Below are 14603 nucleotides of genomic sequence, written 5' to 3'. Positions count from 1 at the left end.
CCAACAGCACTGTGGTTGTTCAAGAATAAAATGAATCATAAAAATTACAAATCGCCTAATAATTCCGCACACAAGTGAGCAATGCTGAAATTTATCCAAAAATTAACAATGAGTAAAAAACACAGAGACCAAGGCAGAAAAGAGCCTCACAATGTGCACATTGAGCAATGAGTACGCACTGCACTCTATATGGTGAAAATAAAAATCCCCTCTTAACAGCATGCTATCTGCTTTCCTTTCATGTCCTGCTGATGGGGACTTGTGTTGGAGGACAGATATGACTCATGCAGTATGTGTTCCATAAACTCACATAAGTGATAATGGCTCATAGTCCGCACTTCCTTTCTATGTTCCACATATATAGAACTGACGTATTAGCCACAGCCCACAAACAGAACGATAATGTGTCTGGAAAATAAGCTAATGCGCTTTTCTTTTTAAATGCTGACAACCCTTTAAACATTTTATAAAACCTCCATCAGTGATGTGTACCTTGATGTGTACCTTGTGCATGGAATAATCATGATTCAAGGACATTAGGTTGGGAACATTTTGAGGCATGACCTATATATTATGGAAATGGGGCCTAAATCTTCTCATAACTAATTTTCATAGGTAAGCAAGTATGGAAAATTGTCAAATGTGTCTATGTGACGTTCATAGTGTGGGTGATGGCAGTATCAGTGACATTTATGTAGTATGAGTGTCACTTGTATAGTTTTCATGGCTTTTTCACAATATAATAAAAGTGGCTCTCAATTACCTAATTTACACTTCAGGCAACACACAAATAGATGATGTTTAGGTCCTCCCAACTAGAACAGAAGAAAATAGCTAGTTAATTCACTAATAAATCTCGCTAACAAGTAGACACTATAAAATACAAGTGTTTATTAGGACAGTGGTACATTTCTTTACCAACCCTATTCCCCTTTAGCCATATCAGAGATGGTTCTAATAGTGCCTACTCAGCATCCCAGGATTGGTCCTGACACAGCTGGTGTCTGTAGAGGTATCCCAGGTGTAACATCCGTGTGTGACCACTCTCCTACCAAGCCGGCCACGTCTACTAGGTGGTATGGCATTAAGGCCCCAGTTGCTGCTGGGCAGTGCAAGCAATGCTCAGAAAAAAACCTAGGCCTGCTAGACTTATACTCTTTCTATTTTCTGTTTTTGTTCTCGTACTTCAGGGGTTATCTTTGATTAGTGATCTGCTTGAGCCATAGATGGGGTTCCTTGCTATTTAAAGAGGTTGTCCAGTCCAAATCGATAAGTCTGCAGTCATGCTGTGTGACTCCCGACCAGGTTCCGTCTAGTGGACGTGGCCTCGCTCCAAACACTGGTAATTGAGCGAGGCCACACCCCGTTTAGTGATTTGACCGTCCAGTGGGCATGGCCGACTAGAGAGCGTGGCCTCTCTCCATGCTAATGTATAGAAGTAAGACCGCGCCATACATTCACACAGAGTGACTGCAGACTGATTGATTTGGACCAGACAACCCCTTTAAACCCTTAGCAATCAGTCCATGGCTGCCAGTTATAGCTTTACATTGCTGTTGCATTTAGTGAATATCCTGTTACTGACTCCGGTTCATCTCTAACAGCCTTCTTGCCTGACGATTCTGCTAACATTCCTGAATTTTCTGGTTTTTGACACGACTTTCACCTTGCCTACCTGTCCGTTTGACCTGCAACAGGACCCCTAATGCACATCCCCCTTCCCCTCTGATGGGTTAGGTAGCAAACTCTGATGACCGCTTCCAATAGAATGGTTACCTTTTTCACAAAGAAATGTTACCAAATGTAAAAAAAAAGTTGTGTACTTTAGGGATGTGACTTAACAGGGAGTACAATTTGAAAGTTAGATACAGAATCAATCATTTTTTTTCTGCCCATTTACACAATACAGAGGAAAAATAGCGATATTCATCCCTGACGTCCTATATTTTAAATGTAGAACACAAGGATAGTTATGGAAACTAATAAAGTGTAACTATAATCGGGGCTGTTTGGTTTCAATTAAGGTATCCAGCATTTGGAAAATACCCTAATGGAAAATAAACAGATCCCCATTATAAATTAAGGGAAAGGTCTCATGGTTCTTTTGTCCGTCATGTGACAAATACAGCTTGTACAAAACTGATGGTGGTTCCAGTTATAGTGACATATTCATGTAGTAATGGTTGTTCTGGTACTGTATTCATGTAGTGATGATGATTCTGGTGATATACTCATCATCAGAACCATCATCTGTACATGGATACAAAGCCAAAATCATCATCAGTACCTAATTAGTGTCAGGACTCTGAACATTTTTTACCTTTTGTGCATTACTGCCCTTTTCCAAGATGGCGTCTTTGGTCTCATGTGCACTCTGTCTTCCTGCTATAAAATTCCACCCCAGCCTTCAGTCTGTGGTAACAGAAAATCATCTTTCCCCATCTCACTCAATCCCCCCAACTGACCTATCCATTAAAGTAAATGGCTGCCCACTCTCCCCAGTCCCACAAGCTCGCTGCTTCAGGGTAATCCTTGACAATGATCTTTCTGTCAAACCACATATCCAAGCCCTTTCCACTTCCTGCTGACTTCAACTCAAAAATATTTCACGGATCCGTACATTCCTCAGCCAAGAATCTGCAAAATCCCTAGTCCATGCCCTCATCATCTCCCGCCTTGACTACTGCAACCTCCTGCTCTGTGGCCTTCCCTCTAACACTCTCGCACCCCTCCAATCTATTCTAAACTCTGCTGCCAGACTAATCCACCTGTCCCCCTGCTATTTCCCGGCCTCTCCCCTCTGTCAATCCCTGCACTGGCTCCCCATTACTCAAAAATTCCAGTTCAAAACCCTAACCGTGGCATACAAAGCCATCCCCAACCCGTCTCCTCCATACATCTGTGACCTCGTCACCTGGTACTTATCTACACGCAACTTCCGATCCTCACAAGATCTCCTTCTCTATTCCCCTCTTTTCTCCTCTTCCCACAATCGCATAAAAGATTTCTCCCGCGCATCACCCCTACTCTGGAACTCTCTACCACAACATTTCAGACTCTCGCCTACCATGGAAACCTTCAAAAAGAACCTGAAGACCTACCTGTTCCGGCAAGCCTACAACCTGCAGTAACCACCGATCGACCAAACCACTGCACGACCAGCTCTATCCTCACCTACTGTATCCTCACCCATCCCTTGTAGATTGTGAGCCCTTGCGGGCAGGGTCCTCTCTCCTCCTGTTCCAGTTGAGACTTATTGTTTAAGTTTACTGTATTTTTTTATTATGTATACCCCTCCTCACACGTAAAGCGCCATGGAAAAAAGGGTTTAAGAGAGGTGCAAAGAGTATCATCTTGCCTAAATCACCTGTTAAAAAAGTGCACTTAAGGTGGTACCAATGTCCGGCGCAGTTAGCTCATTTTGGTCCTAACCAATTACAGGTGTGTTGGAGAGGTTGTGGGCAAAGGGGGACACTGGGCCCTATGTGGTGGTCATGTACTGTTATAGCTCAATTTTGGGTAGATATTGGTGATCTAATAAGAGAGGTCCTTGGGGTACAGTTGGTTTTGGAGTCCAATATGGGAGTTTTACATATTGGCATAGATAAAATTTCACAGGTGCTTAGAGGTTCTTTCTCACATATTTTGATAGCAGCCAGATTAGCTCTGGTGGCTAGGTGGAGGGGAACGAGTTCACCATTCATAAAAGAGGTGATTGATAAAGTTAATATACACTGCCAATATGAATTGGTGTTGGCTCATTCCATCTCAGCTAAAAAGAGAATTCAGGGTATATGGGATCCATGGCTCGATAGCCAGAGGTCAGCCCCTTTCCACTGAAGATGTAAAATCTTATTGACCTGATGAAACTTACATTATTGGGATTATGTTATCATGCTTTAACCCGGGAATTCTCGTGATGTCACTGTGGGATGGTGAAGTCATATTATAATGAGTATAAGTAGAATGTGTACAGGTACCTATCGCATTTTATTATTGTATGTATTTGTGGGTTTTGTTTGACTGAGTGTTCAAAATGTTCTGAACATTTAATAAAAATGTATTGGTTAAAAAAAAATTGTTGTTACAAGCCCCGCCCCAGTAAAAAAAAAGTGTCCAATATCTAAAAATATTTGTTATAGTGTGGAGAACAAAATTTTAAATGAATTGTAGGGTTTCAGCTCTCTGATAGCTACTTGGATACGCACAGGCACAGGGTTTTTATATCAAAACATCAAAGTAGTTTATTGTCGATCATAAAAATGAAAATGAAAACAGCCTTCCTTCAGTACAAAATGAATACAATACACTCCTTTTCTGCAGGCACAGTGAAACAACATAAAGGTAGTAGCCTCACCAACCTTGGCATTCGAGAAAGTAGTAGCTCCAAACATTTTCATCAAATAAACACAACTCTTTTCATCCCCAACACAAATCCACTCTGCTGAGCAAACCCAGCTGCTGTTATTAAGCCTGTAAGCCCTGGGATGAATAATGGGAACAATCTTTCCCACACTGACTCTTTTGGTCGCTTCTAAATCCTAGATCCAAAATCCAGTCAAATAAATCCTCACAGTAACCTACTGTTGCTGGCAGACTTTACATTACTGAGGCCAGCTACCTTTGTGGCACGTATCTGTCATCCAGGACATTACCTCCTGCTGTCTTATTTTAGAGGTCCTTTGTGGTCATAAGAAAAAAATAAAATTGAAAAAACAGATACTCCCTTACTCTTCCACTGATATCACAAAAAAAGAGAGAGTAAGACAGTGCAATCTCGGGTTGAGAGTACCGCAGCCAGTCCATGTATTGCATGTATTGCAGTCTGTGATCGGACTGAAATCTATTGATGTCTACATGAGCCCTTACTTCAAGTTCTTAACCACCATGCAACCTTATTCCTAAGCAGTGTACAGAAAATAAAAAGAAATGTGGTTAAGAGTATATTAAATTTATTGACAACAGTTCTTAGAACATCTAATGCTTTCATGTTAAGCTGGATTTTTGTGTAACTTTTCATCTCCAAGTGAAAGCTTTCCTAATCCATGCTCATCTAAACAGTATGAATAGTGCCCAGAAGAACGTGATGTTTATTTGCATGGCTGCTATGACCTAGAATGCTCCCATCTACAAATGGACTCTCGGCAATGATAAACATTATGACTAGAATAACAATATTTGCTTCTTAGGATAGGGCTTCTCTTTTGAAACAAGTTGGAAATATGAAACTTCTCTTGCTATGATGAGAGCATTTATCTACTTCTTCTCAGGCCTTGAGAATTCTCTAACTGGCAGCTCGTCCACTCCCTTTTTTAAAGCAAAACATTTAGTTTCCCACATCCACAGATTTTAACATCTTGGTTAAGCTTCGGAAACAAAGGAATGCTATTCCATTTTTAATCTTGCAAGAATGTGCTGGTCAAGTCAAGTTAGCAGAGGTGTGTAAATTAAGCTCTACCAGAAATTAACCTGTTCAAAGGTCTGCAAACAAGAGTGTTGCAATGTATATGGGTTTTTTATTATTTTTTTGCACACTTTTTCTGGTGTAATTTGCATCCTTTTTTGCCTATAAAATAAAAACTAAATTTTTCAATCAGTTGCACCCTACATGACACTTTTGTATACTGATAAACAAAGCGGGCACAGTTTTGCCAGGGTTTGAGAAAAGGTATAATTAAAACAAATGACTTTAAAAAAATGACTACACAAAGCACCATGGAGTACAAGAAACCACCAAGAAGATAAAACCAAAAAATCATTCATTAAATGAATGAATGATTCCACTTCTTGAAGAAGCATCCATGCGAAACGCGCATCAAGGGGTTCGGCAGAAAGACCCATGGTCAATGCCAGTTACTATGGGTGAGCAATAACAACCTTCGGGGTACCTAGGAGTTCGGGGGCTTTTGTATGGGACACACTTTGTTATTTATCACTAGCCCTTTCCTTGTACTCTTTACCATTATGATGGTTTCACATGAATCCATACAGTGGTGTAGCTTGAAACTCATGGGCCCGGATGCGAAAGCTCCAACGGGGTCCCCAAATATTTTAAATATTTAATAGCAATAGTCTTTTTCTATAGGCCAAATGGACTTTTAGGGCCCCCTAGGCTCCAGGGCCCGGGTGCGATTGCAACCCCTGCACCTGTTGTAGTTACATCCCTGCATTCATACAATTGAGGTTTTATCTGACTCCCCTCTGGCGATTGTATTGTTCCTAGTCTTGGTTCTCCTGCTGTGCTAGCATGTCTCTGTACTTATTCCCCTCTTTTGGTGCCAAATTATTTGGCTTATATTACCTGCATGTAATTTTGATGTAATAAATTATGTTTTGGTTTTATCTTCTTGGTGGTTTCTTGTACTCCACGGTGCTTTGTGTAGTCATAACTGAAGGAGTATTTCACCAACCGATGCATTTCTTTGCATTTATGCACTTATTTTGGGAGCGAGGCTCTAGCCTCCCTTGGCCCTGACATTGCACTGTGCTTATCTTGACTCTTGTTCTATGACTTTAAAAAAAGTTGCTTCTTTTGGCACAATTCTACTTCACTGAAGTGGCCTAAAGTGACATTTTCTAAAAGCCTAATTTTTATGCAGTTATTTGGTTTTATGTCATGCATAATAGCAAAAAAAAAGTTACCCGCATTGCTGCTGTCCTCCTAAATCTGTTAATGTTTTTTTGTTCCTGCGCTTCTCCATTCCTGAGGTACGGCCTCCTCTTCCTTGTATGTAAATCTAGTCTTGTTAGCCAAGGAAAGTCGACTTTCACACATTCAGTATTTTACCTCAGTATCTGTAAGCCAAAACCAGGAGTGGAACAATCAGAGGAAAAGTATAATAGAAACACGTCCCCACTTTTGTATTTATCACCCACTCCAGGGTTTGGCTTACAAACACTGAGGTAAAATACTGAATAAATACTGAGTGCGTGACCGTGTGATGCTCAACAGTTCTCGGTGGGTGTCTTCATGAGGTTTTGCCTTCTTGGCTAAAGAGACAGGATTTACAAACAGGCAAGAAAAAAAGCCATATTTCAGGAACAGAGATACAAGAAAGCAAAAATCAGGAGAACAGCATTAACATTAGGTACAAAAATGACAGATTTATGTCAAGTGGCATGTCCTTTTAGAGGGACCATATTGAATCTGACTTAAAAAAAACTGACTTCCTCAAATTAAAGTTGAAAGTCTATGGAGGAACTATAGGTCTAGTCAAAATGTGTCCGCTGTCCGGACACGTGACTGCCTGCTCCTGGCGCTGGCACTACAGAATCCTAACGGCGCACACCATGAGGATTCACAAGAATGCAGTCACAGAGTAACTGCAGACTTTCGTGCCAAACCTGAACAACTGCATTAAGAGGGGCCCGCCTGTTGGTGCATTTTACTCCAATGGCAAAGTTCATTAACACTGGTGTGTACCATGCCAGTCTTAATGAATCGGGGCCTGCGGCTCAGTACTGCTCTGTAGTATGACACAAGCTTCTTACAGATCCTATTCATACAATAAGATAAAAAAAATAAGTGATTGTCACACTGAGGTTTCCATGCAGTACAAAGTTTTGCAAGAGGATCTGTGTTCTCAGGTTTTCTTTGCATTATTAAGACCAATATTAATGAGCTGTCATGACATCACATGCCAGCTATGAACATCACCATGCTGTGATGAAAATGCAAAGTCTGCCTGAGCCAGATTTATCAACAGAACGAGAATTAGTGCACTGAATGGTAAAAAGGATTCTGAGGTTTAATGGTGGGTTGCTTGTGAACAAGCTGACTCCTTTATATGAGCGATGGGAGCAGGCTTTGCTCTACAAGTCCACTCTTTTTTTTTTTTTTTTGCATTTGTGTTACTATGTGTTCTCTGGCTTTCAGGCTGAGAGCAAGACACCACAGGATGGTCAAGAAGCCAAGGCCTTATCACTAGTGATGAGCGAATATACTCGTTACTCGAGATTTCTCGAGCATGCTCGGGGGTCCTCAGAGTATTTTTCAGTGCTCGGAGATTTAGGGTTTTTTGCCGCAGCTGAATGATTTACATCTGTTAGCCAGTGTGTTAGCCATGAGTACATGTGGGGGTTGCCTGCAGGGCCGGACTTCAAATGCCAGAAGGGCCGGTTGCAGTCGTGGGCCGCTCGACAGCGCCGACTCCCCTCCCCTCCCGACTCACCCCCCCCCCCCGGCTGCCGCCGACTCACCCCCCCCCCCCCCCGCCAGCGCCACCACATTCAACTATACCGGCATCTATGACGCCGGTACAGTTGAATGCAATGATGGAGGAGAGCATGTCTGCTGACGCTCCCTCTCCCATCATTCCCCGCTCTGCCTGGCGCTGACACTGCGGGTGCGCGATGACGTCATATCATCGCGCACCTGCTGTGCGAGCGCGCAGACTGCAGCTGCTGAGACCAGAGCCAGGAGAAGCTCTGGGCACGAGGAGAGGTGAGTGATTTTTTTTTAAATATATCACTGAGTGATAACTGGATTGTGGGGCTATTGGGTGGGCTGCATTACATTCTATGGGGGCTGTGCTGTATTACATTCTATGGGGGCTGTGCTGTATTACATTCTATGGGGGCTGGCTGCATTACATTCTATGGGGGGCTGGCTGCATTACATTCTATGGGGGCTGGCTGCATTACATTCTATGGGGGCTGTGTTTTATTACATTCTATGGGGGCTGTGCTGCATTACATTCTATGGGGGCTGTGTTGTATTACATTCTATGGGGGCTGGCTACATTACATTCTATGGGGGCTGTGCTGCATTACATTCTATGGGGGCTGTACTGCACTACATTCTATGGCGGATGGCTGCATTACATTCTATGGGGGCTGTGCTGCATTACATTCTATGGGGGCTGTGCTGCATTACATTCTATGGGGGGGACTGTGCTGCATTTCATTCTATGGGGGGCTGGCTGCATTACATTCTATGGGGGCTGGCTGCATTACATTCTATGGGGGCTGTGTTTTATTACATTCTATGGGGGCTGTGCTGCATTACATTCTATGGGGGCTGCGCTGCATTACATTCTATGGGGGCTGGCTGCATTACATTCTATGGGGGCTGGCTGCATTACATTCTATGGGGGGCTGGCTGCATTACATTCTATGGGGGGCTGACTGCATTACATTCTTTGGGGGGGCTGGCTACATTACATTCTATGGGGAGGGCTGCATTACATTCTATGGGGTGCTGTATTATATTCTATGGAGGGGCTACATTATATTCTATGGGGGGCTACATTATGCTCTATGAGGGGGCTACCATATATTATATATGCAGGGGCTGCATTATACTATATGAAGGGGCTGCATTATATTCTCTGGGGGGTTAAATTATACTCAGGGGGCTACAATATATTCTGTGGGGTGGCTGCATTATACTCTGGGGTGGCATCATTATACTATATGTGGGCTGCATTATACTGTATTGAGGACTATGGGGAATACATTATACTATATGAAGAACTATGGGGTGCATTATACTATGGGAAGTGAATTGTACTACATGGATAACAATGGCGGGGCATTATACTATATAGAGCACTATGAGGAATGTATTATAATATTTGGAGGACTGAGGACTGTATTATACTATTTGTAGGACTGAGGAGTGTATTATACTATATGGAGGAATTGTAGTGTATTTATACTATATGGAGGACTGAGGAGTATATTATACTATATGGAGGACTGAGGTGCACATTATAATATATGGAGGACTAAGGGGTGTATTATACTAAACAAGCAAAATGCTGCCTATTCATCGAGTGATTGGATTGTTTATGTGGGAACAGAAATCCTTGTTCTCAACAGCACATCACCGGTGTAAACTGTAGATGTGCTGCAGATAACATGATACTGTATGGGGACAGATTGATCAAATTGTGATTGTTCTGTTCCCTTCATTCTTTTTCAGTTGGTGTAAAGAGGCCGGGAAACAAGCGAACGACTTCAGTATTGTCGATCACACTCATTTAGTGGCCTGAGATCAGCGCATGTAAATACAGCAGAAATGCTTTGCAAGGAGACCAGGCAAGGATGATGACAGTTGTAGTTAGCACTAGGCGCCTGGGAATAGCGCTAACTCTACTGCTTTTCCCAGCCGCCAGAGCATTTAATTCTGGTATGTGTAATGATTTTTAGGGTTGATGTCAGCTGCGTAATGTCAGCTGCCATCAATCCCTGGCGTAAGTAATGGAGAGGTGTCTATCCGACACCCCCACTACTAGCCCAGACCTGGCGAGATCCAGCGACTCTGAAGAGCGGTGGCGGTAGCAACAATACCACTCTTCACAGTCGCCGAGCTCAGCGCAAGACCTGGAATATCTGAAGAGCGGTGACGTTACTGATGTCACCGCTCTTCAGAGTCACCGGGTCTCGTGCTGCGCAACGGAACCAAAAGTGGCTGTAGGCAACGTTTATGGTGCATCAGAATGAGGTTCCATAGCCTATGGTCGTCTCAATCCCTTCATTATCTACGAGATCCAGTTATGAACAGTAGGTAAAGTAGCGGCTTTTCTTGGTACTGCAACTAAAAGCCATAAATAGAACTTAGCTGTAATGCTGGACACAGCTGTGATTATGTTATATAGTCATGTTACACTCCCCTCACTTCTTGTAACCTACAAGTGTACAAAGATATTATACAGTCACCATGTGACAAGTGGGCCTGTGTAACTTCAAATGCCAGGGCTGAATTTTAGTCCCAGTCCGGCCCTGGTTGCCTGGTTGCTAGGGAATCCCCACATGTACAGTACAGACCAAAAGTTTGGACACACCTTCTCATTTAAAGATTTTTCGGTATTTTCATGACTATGAAAATTGTACGTTCACACTGAAGGCATCAAAACTATGAATTAACACATCTTCTCTCTGGTCTCAGTCTACCACCGTACCCGTGCCTTCCGCTCCGCTAATGACCTCAGGTTGGCATCCTCAATAATCAGAACCTCCCACTCCCATCTCCAAGACTTTACACGTGCTGCGCCGATTCTTTGGAATTCACTACCCAGGTTAATACGATTAATCCCCAATCCCCACAGTTTTAAGCGTGCCCTAAAAACTCATTTGTTCAGATTGGCCTACCGCCTCAACGCATTAACCTAACTATCTCTGTGTGGCCTATTAAAAAAAAAATACATAATCAGGTTCCTCGCATCATGTTCTCATACACTTTATGCAGTTAATAGCACTCTGTGTCTGTACTGCTACATACTTAGGCAGTTAACTGGTTCATGCAGCTTTACATTAACACCCGAGCCTTACACTGTGGCTGGTCCAAATAATTAAAGCAATTGTTACCATCCACCTCTCGTGTCTCCCCTTTTCCTCATAGTTTGTAAGCTTGCGAGCAGGGCCCTCATTCCTCCTGGTATCTATTTTGAACTGTGATTTCTGTTATGCTGTAATGTCTATTGTCTGTACAAGTCCCCTCTATAATTTGTAAAGCGCTGCGGAATATGTTGGCGCTATATAAATAAAAATTATTATTATTATGTGGAATTATATACAAAAAAGTGTGAAACAACTGAAAATATGTCTTATATTCTAGGTTCTTCAAAGTAGCCACCTTTTGCTTTGACTGCTTTGCACACTCTCTTGGCATTCTCTTGATGAGCTTCAAGAGGTAGTCACCGGAAATGGTCTTCCAACAATCCTGAAGGAGTTCCCAGAGAGGCTTAGCACTTGTTGGCCCTTTTGCCTTCACTCGGCGGTCCAGCTCACCCCAAACCATCTCGATTGGAGGCCAGGTCATCTTGCGTAGCACCCCATCACTCCCTTTCTTGGTCAAATAGCCCTTACACAGCCTGGAGGTGTGTTTGGGGTCATTGTCCTGTTGAAAAATAAATGATGGTCCAACTAAACGCAAACCGGATGGAATAGCAAGATGCTGTGCTAGCCATGCTGGTTCAGTATGCCTTCAATTTTTAATAAATCTCAAACAGTGTCACAGCAAAGCACCCCCACACCATCACACCTCCTCCTCCATGCTTCACGGTGGGAACCAAGCATGTAGAGTCCAACCGTTCACCTTTTCTGCATTGCACAAAGACACGGTGGTTAAAACCAAATATCTCAAATTTGTACTCATCAGACCAAAGCACAGATTTCCACTTTTCTATTGTCCATTCCTTGTGTTCTTTAGCCAAAACAAGTCTGTTCTGCTTGTTGCCTGTCCTTAGCAGTGGTTTACTAGCAGCTATTTTACCATGACCCCTGCTACACAAAGTCTCCTCTTAACAGTTGTAGAGATGTGTCTGCTGCTAGAATTCTGTGTGGCATTGACCTGGTCTCTAATCTGAGCTGCTGTTAACCTGCGATTTCTGAGGCTGGTGACTCAGATAAACTTATCCTCAGAAGCAGAGGTGACGCTTGGTCTTCCTTTCCTGGGGCAGTCCTCATGTGAGTTTCTTTGTAGCGTTTGATGGTTTTTGCAACTGCACTTGGGGACACTTTCAAAATTTTGGCGTGTAATCCATTATCCAATTTCTCAAAGACATTGTTTGAGGTTTTGGATCGGGCCCTGACACGAGGAATTATATCCAAAAAAGTATTTGAAGGTTTGCTTGTTGAATATCCGGTGGTCCCAACCTTCTACCTGCTGCCGAAGGTACATAAGGATCCAGTTGTTCCCCCGGGGCGTCCGACTGTCTCTGGCATGGGAGGGCTTTGCGACCCCGTTTGCAAGTTCATTGAACATTACCTACATCCATTGGTGGAGTCGCTCCCCTCCTATGTCAGGGACACTACGGATGTCCTGAGGAAACTGGATGGCCTTGCATTAGAGCCAGACATGGTGTTTGCAACTATTGATGTAGAGTCTCTTTACACCAGCATTCAACATGATGATGGGTTGGAGGCGGTTGAGTTTTTCCTGGGCATGAGTAACCTTGACCCTTTGATGAGGGCCCTGATCCTGGAGCTATTACAATTCATCTTAACACATCAATTTTTACTATTCAAAGATCGTTATTTTTTACAAAACCGGGGCACTGCCATGGGCACGGCATGTGAGCCCTCATACGCTAACCTTTCTTGGGTATTGGGAGAGGGAGGTTTTTGGGGAGGGCGCATGCGCCGCCTCCCATGTGCAGTGCTGGTACCGGTATATCGATGATATGTTATTGATTTGGCAGGGTCCCGAGCCGGCCCTCGTGGATTTCATCCGTGGGCTTAATCAGAACAGCCGTAATATCTGGCTCACGTACAGAATAGCCGCTGGTGACATTGATTTTCTTGATATCAAAATAATCAGGTGCGAAGATGGGGTGATACAGACCGACATGTTCCGCAAGGAAACGTCGGTCAATGCCCTCCTACATTCTACTTCAGCGCACACACGGTCCACGTTACGGGCCATACCAGTGGGCCAGTTTCTTAGAATGAAGAGGATTTGCTCCGTGGATGGGATCTTTGAACGCCAGGCTCGGGATCTTGCCAGTCGGTTCCGGGATCGGGGCTACAGCGGAAGAGTCATTAAAAAGGGTTACTTACGCGCCAGGAGCTCGCCCAGAAACCAGCTGCTCTGTAGACCTCCCAGGCTTGCCTCCGTGAGGAGAGACCAGCCACTCAGATTCATTTCCACCTTCAATAACAGGTGGGACGATATTCGGGAGATTCTACAAAAACATTGGTCAATATTAAAAACTGACCCCACGCTGAATAAAATCCTGCCGGACCATCCCCTCCTTACAGCTAGAAGGGGGAGAAGTTTCAAAGATCAGCTGGTGAGGAGCCATTACGTTCCTGCCCCTTCTAGAATTTTTGGATCAGGACCACAGAGATGGGGGTGCTTCCCATGTGGCTCATGCAAGGCATGTAGTAATATCATCAGAGCTACTACCTTTTCGGCGGCGGTGGGGGGTAGGGATTACCGGATCACAAGCTACATATCATGTAGCACTACGTATGTAGTATATTATGCTACTCTTGCCTGTAATTTGATCTACATTGGCCTTACATCTCGCGAACTTCGTGTCAGGGTTCGAGAACACGTCAGAGGTATCATAGCGGCTAGGGATGTGATTGATGTCTCGGAACGTAAAACTATTCCGAGACATTTTAGATTGCATCATGATTGCAATCCAGGGTCATTCAAGGTGCAGGGAATCGATCGGGTCCATGCTGGTAGTAGAGGGGGTGATCTCAAACGCACTTTGGCACAAATAGAGTGTCGCTGGATTGTGTCATTGGGCACTATGGTTCCAAACGGCTTAAATGAGCAATTATCCTTTGTCTCTTTTCTATAGAGTCTATTTTTTGTTTGGTTTCTTTGCCTTTTTTTTTTTTTTTAGTGTTAACCTGGTTTGCTTCTGTTTTCTCATTTTTTATTATTGTACTGTGGTTTTAATCATTGTCTGTTTGTTCTTTCTTTTTTTCTTTTTAGTTATTTATGTTTTGTTTACACTTACCTTGCGGCGATTTCATCGCATTCATTGTTACTCAGAACAGGCTGTTCTGTTGCTGGAATATCTTATGGAGCAGATTATCAAAAAGAAGAAGAGATACATTTTCTTATTGTCTCCTTAAAGCACGGCCGGACTCCTATATAAGGACATGAGGATACTATAAAGATGGAGCTTGGAACTTTCTGT

Source organism: Ranitomeya variabilis, chromosome 5, assembly GCF_051348905.1.
Source record: "Ranitomeya variabilis isolate aRanVar5 chromosome 5, aRanVar5.hap1, whole genome shotgun sequence".
NCBI lineage: Eukaryota > Metazoa > Chordata > Amphibia > Anura > Dendrobatidae > Ranitomeya > Ranitomeya variabilis.
The sequence above is the reverse complement of the archived record's forward strand: the minus strand, read 5'-3'. Positions refer to the sequence as shown.